Source organism: Macaca nemestrina, chromosome 11 (assembly GCF_043159975.1).
Source record: "Macaca nemestrina isolate mMacNem1 chromosome 11, mMacNem.hap1, whole genome shotgun sequence".
Classification (NCBI taxonomy): domain Eukaryota; kingdom Metazoa; phylum Chordata; class Mammalia; order Primates; family Cercopithecidae; genus Macaca; species Macaca nemestrina.
In genome coordinates this window covers 90,745,840-90,751,547 of record NC_092135.1, presented here as the reverse complement: position 1 = coordinate 90,751,547, position 5,708 = coordinate 90,745,840, and positions in this window count along the sequence as shown.

The window sequence follows — 5,708 nt, the reverse complement described above, 5'->3', positions numbered from 1 at the left end:
GGGGCACTACCGTGAATTAACAGGAGCACTGAGGGATATTTTAAAATTTCTAGGAAAACAGAGTGACATCTATTGGGCACCATGCAAGTTACAACTACTAACATGGGAGCTTACTATTTAATACATGAAGCTGTTAGCTTTGTGCTTGGTTTTTATTTAACTTAGGTGTTTTGTGGAAAAAACCCAAAAACCTGAGACACTAAAGTTGTCATGAACTCAGAGATTTTGAGAACCACTGTTTTATACATAATTTCAGTACAATGTGCAGTGAAGCCTCAAACTTCATAGTGAAGCATGCCAAGATCAATTTTTAAAGAAAGCATATATAATTTTAAAAATTATTTATTTCATAGATAACTGCAATTTATTACAAAAAAAGATAAAATGACTTAATGTACATATGCCAAAAAACAGAAGAAATTATAGAGATGTATCTTTATGATATCTATGTAAAGGAAAATTTTATAAAGAGGTTACTAAAGATGCTGACTATAAAATTTAAAAGTGTTAACTTCAATACAATAAAATTTAAAACTTTCATCCATCATAAGACATGAAGTAGAAAATATACAACAAAGTGATACAGATATTTTCAGTAATATAATAATTAGTATCTAAACCATATAAAATTCTTATAAATTAATGAGAAAAGCAATCCAGTAGGAAAAATGGGAGGGCAAAAAAATAAGCGAGCATTTCAACAAAAGCAAATTATAAATGGTTAAAAAAGAAACAATTTTTAAACAGAGAAAATGCAAATTAAAAGCACACTGAGATTTTATTTTATGCCATTTGATGGGCAAAAATTATTGTTCGATCACACTAACCTTTGGCAGGATAAGCAACTCTGTGGGCGTCAGTATACTCACACCGGTAGGATAAATAGGTACAATTACTTTGAAAAATGATTTGGCATTATCTTGTAAATTCGAGCATGCGACAATCTTATAACCCAGCAATTTCTTCTATTTTTTTACCTTAAAATAACTCACACACATGCCTCAAGAAAGTATACAAAATAAAATTTAAAACAGCATTATTTTTGTAACAGCAAAAACAGAAATAGCAGAATATCTATAGACAAAGGAGTCAATAAACAAATTGAAATTTATATAGTCGAATGTCAAAGAGTTTAACAATAAACAAATTATACCTGCCCAACACATTACTGAATTTTAGAACCATAATGTTAAGTTAAAAAAAGCAAAACACAAATAATACAACTACAATATATTAGTTAAAAAGCTTAAAACAAGGAAAGCTATATAATCTTATGCAGACATATGATAAAACAAAAATTTTGAAAGCAGAAGAAAAAAACACACAATTCGGGAAAGATGTTGCAGGGGGAGATTCAAGTGTTACTGTTTTAGTTTTTAAATTAGATGATGACTTTATGGGTGCCTTTGTATTATTATTGTTATGCTTTACATTTATATATGCATTAGAATAAGTTTTTGCATTTTAAAATATTTATAATACATGGAAACATATGCATGTTTTCATTCAGTCTTCACTAACATGCTGAGAACTAGTTAAATTCCATACTACTGAAAAAGAAACAAATGCTAAGAATCACTTACCCATGTCGCTCATCCAATTAGAATCAAATTGAAATTAGTACCTTTCCAGTGTTCATATCACTTTGCAATGAACATCTTTTTTCTCAGAAATGGCAGAACATAAGAGGGATCTGATAACATGAGGTTTTCCCCAGACTACTTAGTGGAATTGGTTTAATGCCATAATGGGCTCATACAAACATCATTTTAATTAATTTTGAACATGACTCAGAAATATAAATCTTTTATTTATTTATTTTTAGTGTGGCAAGTGGGAAGGGGAATGATGTTGAGTTTGTTCCATTTAGCTCCACAGGTAGACAGGTTCATGAGCCATTCCTTTCTGCCGTCACTGGTGGAATAGGAACATAGGCTCACTCTTTATCTCAGATACTTGCCAATATCCTGAAACTTTAAAAGTGTTAGTGGCAGTTTAGCAGAAATGAGGGGTGTCCTCATGGGATAATTTTATTATGAATACAGCAAAGTTTCAAGACGTGTTTAAGTATCATCCCTTTTGAATGGCCAATGGAAGTTATGCCCAATGTTCATGAAAGAAGAGATGCTAAAAGAAAAGCCAATTAATTAACTCTGCTAATACTTTGGTAAAGGCACTGTCTGATGCTCATCAAAAGAAGACTAAATGGCTTGTGTTCTCTAACTTGAAACTCATGCAGTTCACAGACTAAGAGATGAGTGGTGTTTGCTAAAATTATAGCTGGGCAGTCTCTCTGAATGTTAACTCAAATCATGTAAGGCAAGGTCCCTCTGGGGTTAGCTCTGTCTTTTCACACCCTATCAGCTTCATTACGTTATTTTTCATCCTTCTTCCAAGCACTGGGAATTCTTTCTATCGTGGGTGAATCTTTACTTTTACTCGTAATGTAGTTTCCCTTTGCCCTCAAATTTCTTCTGTGTCATTTCTTTGCTGGATAATAAGCACATAATATTCTTATTTGAATCATTGCAGGGCAGCCAACTGATACAACAAAATACTAGACATAATTGTTTGGATTATTCCTTCACATTATGATCTAAGATTTACTCAGGTGTTTTATTTATACTTGTAACCTGCTAAATAACTGTTGTTAGCAGAACAACTGGTAAGGCACTTTTGTTGAATAACATGGATCTTTAATGGGATTTTTCCAGATAATTTATGTTATTGAGGGTATTAACTGCAGATATTATCAAAAACGTAATTTTATCTCCAGAATGATAATAATTACTTTTCAGTTCATTTCACTTGATGCTGAGATGCTATACAAATCTAAGGTTAAAAAAATACTTTGTAAGTAATAACACTATCTGTAACATTAGACATTTATAAATACATGTCTATTTATTGTTTGATTATTGTCTTATACAATAGGGCTTGCAACATATGATTCCATTCTTTATCCAGAAGAAATTTATATAACTAGCTTTAAATCTCCAAAAAATAGTAAAATTGTATAAGGTTCAATGAATAATGCAGACTTCAATCATAAATAGCCTTCTATTTTAACATATGCAGTAATGTTTAGATGACAGTAGCTATGTTCTAGCTCACAGTAATTACATTGTTTTATTCTGTTCTTGAAGTACTTCACACAGGTGATTTTTTCTGCAATTGTTTTAATATGAATTATCTTGCAACTTATTTTGAAATGTAAATTAATGTTATTAATTACAATAGTATTCCATATTCATCTATATGTGGTTTGAGCAAGAATGGCCCATACAAGCCCTAATCCATGAAAAAATGTAGAGGTCAGTAGCTCTCTTCAAATCTGTTACTGAGAGTCCTTTTGCTCACTCACAGTCATTAGAATATAAGATCCATAAAAGCAGGAGCTCTATTTTTTTTAACCATTGTTTCTCCAAATTGTAGAAAAGTGCCATTCACATAGTCGGTGCTATTTCTTGAGTTGATGGATTTAGATTTGCTCTCAAGTTACTGGCAATCCTGTTGCTGCAAACTTATGCCTGCCTCTGCTTACGAGTAACCTTAAACCTCAAGACTCAGAATATACTAGTGTGAGGATATAAAATTGAAATAAAAGTCTAAATAGAATCAATGAATATTTAAAAGTGTGAAAGTCATTGATATAAGGGACTAATCTCCAGTTTACGTATATAATCATACTTTGAATAGCAGATTAAAAGTCATTAAGTACAAAAATATTGATCTAATATTCAGATATGTACAATGATGGAAAGTACAAAATAAGTCATATTTTATAATTACTCTAATTCTATTTTAGAAATATGATTCCATGTGGATTTTTTAACCAAGTTACAAATAAATTAACACAAATTTTTAAACATGTATTTTAAGTTGCTGTATCTCTTTGGTGATGCTTTTAGTAATCCTGAAGGAAAAATTCATCAACTGTCAATTGATATGTTCTTTTACATCTTTGAAAAAATGCGTGATTAATACTAATTTTAACTCTGATTTTTTAAAAATGACTTCAGAGATAGTAGATATTGATGTTACCACAATAGCTTTAAGGGGTGTTGACATTTAAGCTGGTAAAATGTTAACATGAATTCACCTCTTCAAAAATAAAGTTATTAGTATTGAGCTATGCAATTCTAATGAGTGACTATTTAAAAAATTAAAGTTGTACTATAGTTTAAAGACAACTTTTGAATTAGGAGTTAAATCCACATTAGTCAAGTGTCCCCCGTGATTAATTAGAAGAAGATCTAGAAGTGCTAATTGTGCCACTAGGGAATCTTTAAAGTTGGTTCTGCACTTGCTTTGAAGTTTTGTCAAGGAAAGGACTTGGGAAATATTTATATATGTGATACCTAGATATATAAGTGCCACCAGTTTTCTAAATTATAATAAATGTAGCACTTTTATGAGTCTATCCAAACATAATCACATTGCTCCTAGAAATCTAATTTTTAAAACATGTAATTATTTTTCTTGTAAATTGGGCTTAAATAACTATTAATTTTTCATTAACACTTTAAAATTCTGAGAAATGTTTAAATCAGCTTTAAAGAAATAATGACTGAAGAGTTGCTTTTTGAACAATGTTTTTCTATCTAATTTAGACTTTTTAGGTGGTTTGATCTCCAAAAAACATAAAACCTTAAATTCTGAGATTCTGGATGTTAAAAAGTATAGGTGCAGTTGCAAAAGCAATATTAAAATACAGCAACAACAATATGAATGTACAAAGGATTTTATCTGTTTTATTGGCAACAAATGAGGACCAAACTCAGGATTTCACCTGTATAAGCTTACTGTAACTACAATCCTTCAATGTTGTCTTGCAAATTCCTAGGATCTGTAAGCTCCATAATTCTTTCCTCAGTAGAGTTAAATAAAATCCTAGATGAATCTTTTTATGTTTCTGGCTAATTCAGAGAAAACCAGTTATACAAAATATTACACCATTTTCTATAGCATATATTCACTCACTTTCTAAACCAAGTCCTTCAGTTTTTCGAACTACACAACAGAGTTTTTGAAGCTAATGGAAAATGTATAGGGAATCTAGTTGGTCTCCATTCAGGAAATTTGTATTTGTTTCCTATTACCGTTAAAATAAATTACCACAACTTAATGATTTGAAACCAGTCGTATTTATTGTTATAGGTTTAGAAGTCAGAAGTCTTAGGGATGTGTTCCTTCTGGAGACTTTAGCAGATATCTGTTAATTTTTCCTTTCCTTTTTCCATTTCTGTAGGCCACCTATGTTTCTTGGTTCATGGTCCCATCCTCAATCTTCAAAGTTAGCTGAGTGGCATATTTTCTCTTTTCTGATCTTTTACCTCCCTTTTAAAATTATCTTTGTGATTAGTTAATTTTATCATTTATTGGGAAAATCAAACCTCATAGATTACTTGGATTGTATGTATCTAAATGAACATAAATGTGTTTTGGTTGTTGTATGAAGTTTTTTTTCTTTATATGATTATGTTAAGATATTTAGCCAAACTTTCAAAGAGCAGATAGTACTAATACACTATAAATTGTTTCCAAACATTTCTAAAATAAAACAATCCTAATATCTTTTATAAAACAAGGAAAATATTGTCACTTAATTCCAATAAGGAAAATATAAATAAGTTTAGACCAACATCATGAAAAATATTCATGTAAAAATATTAAATATAATATCATAAAAGAGAGCTTAAGATAAC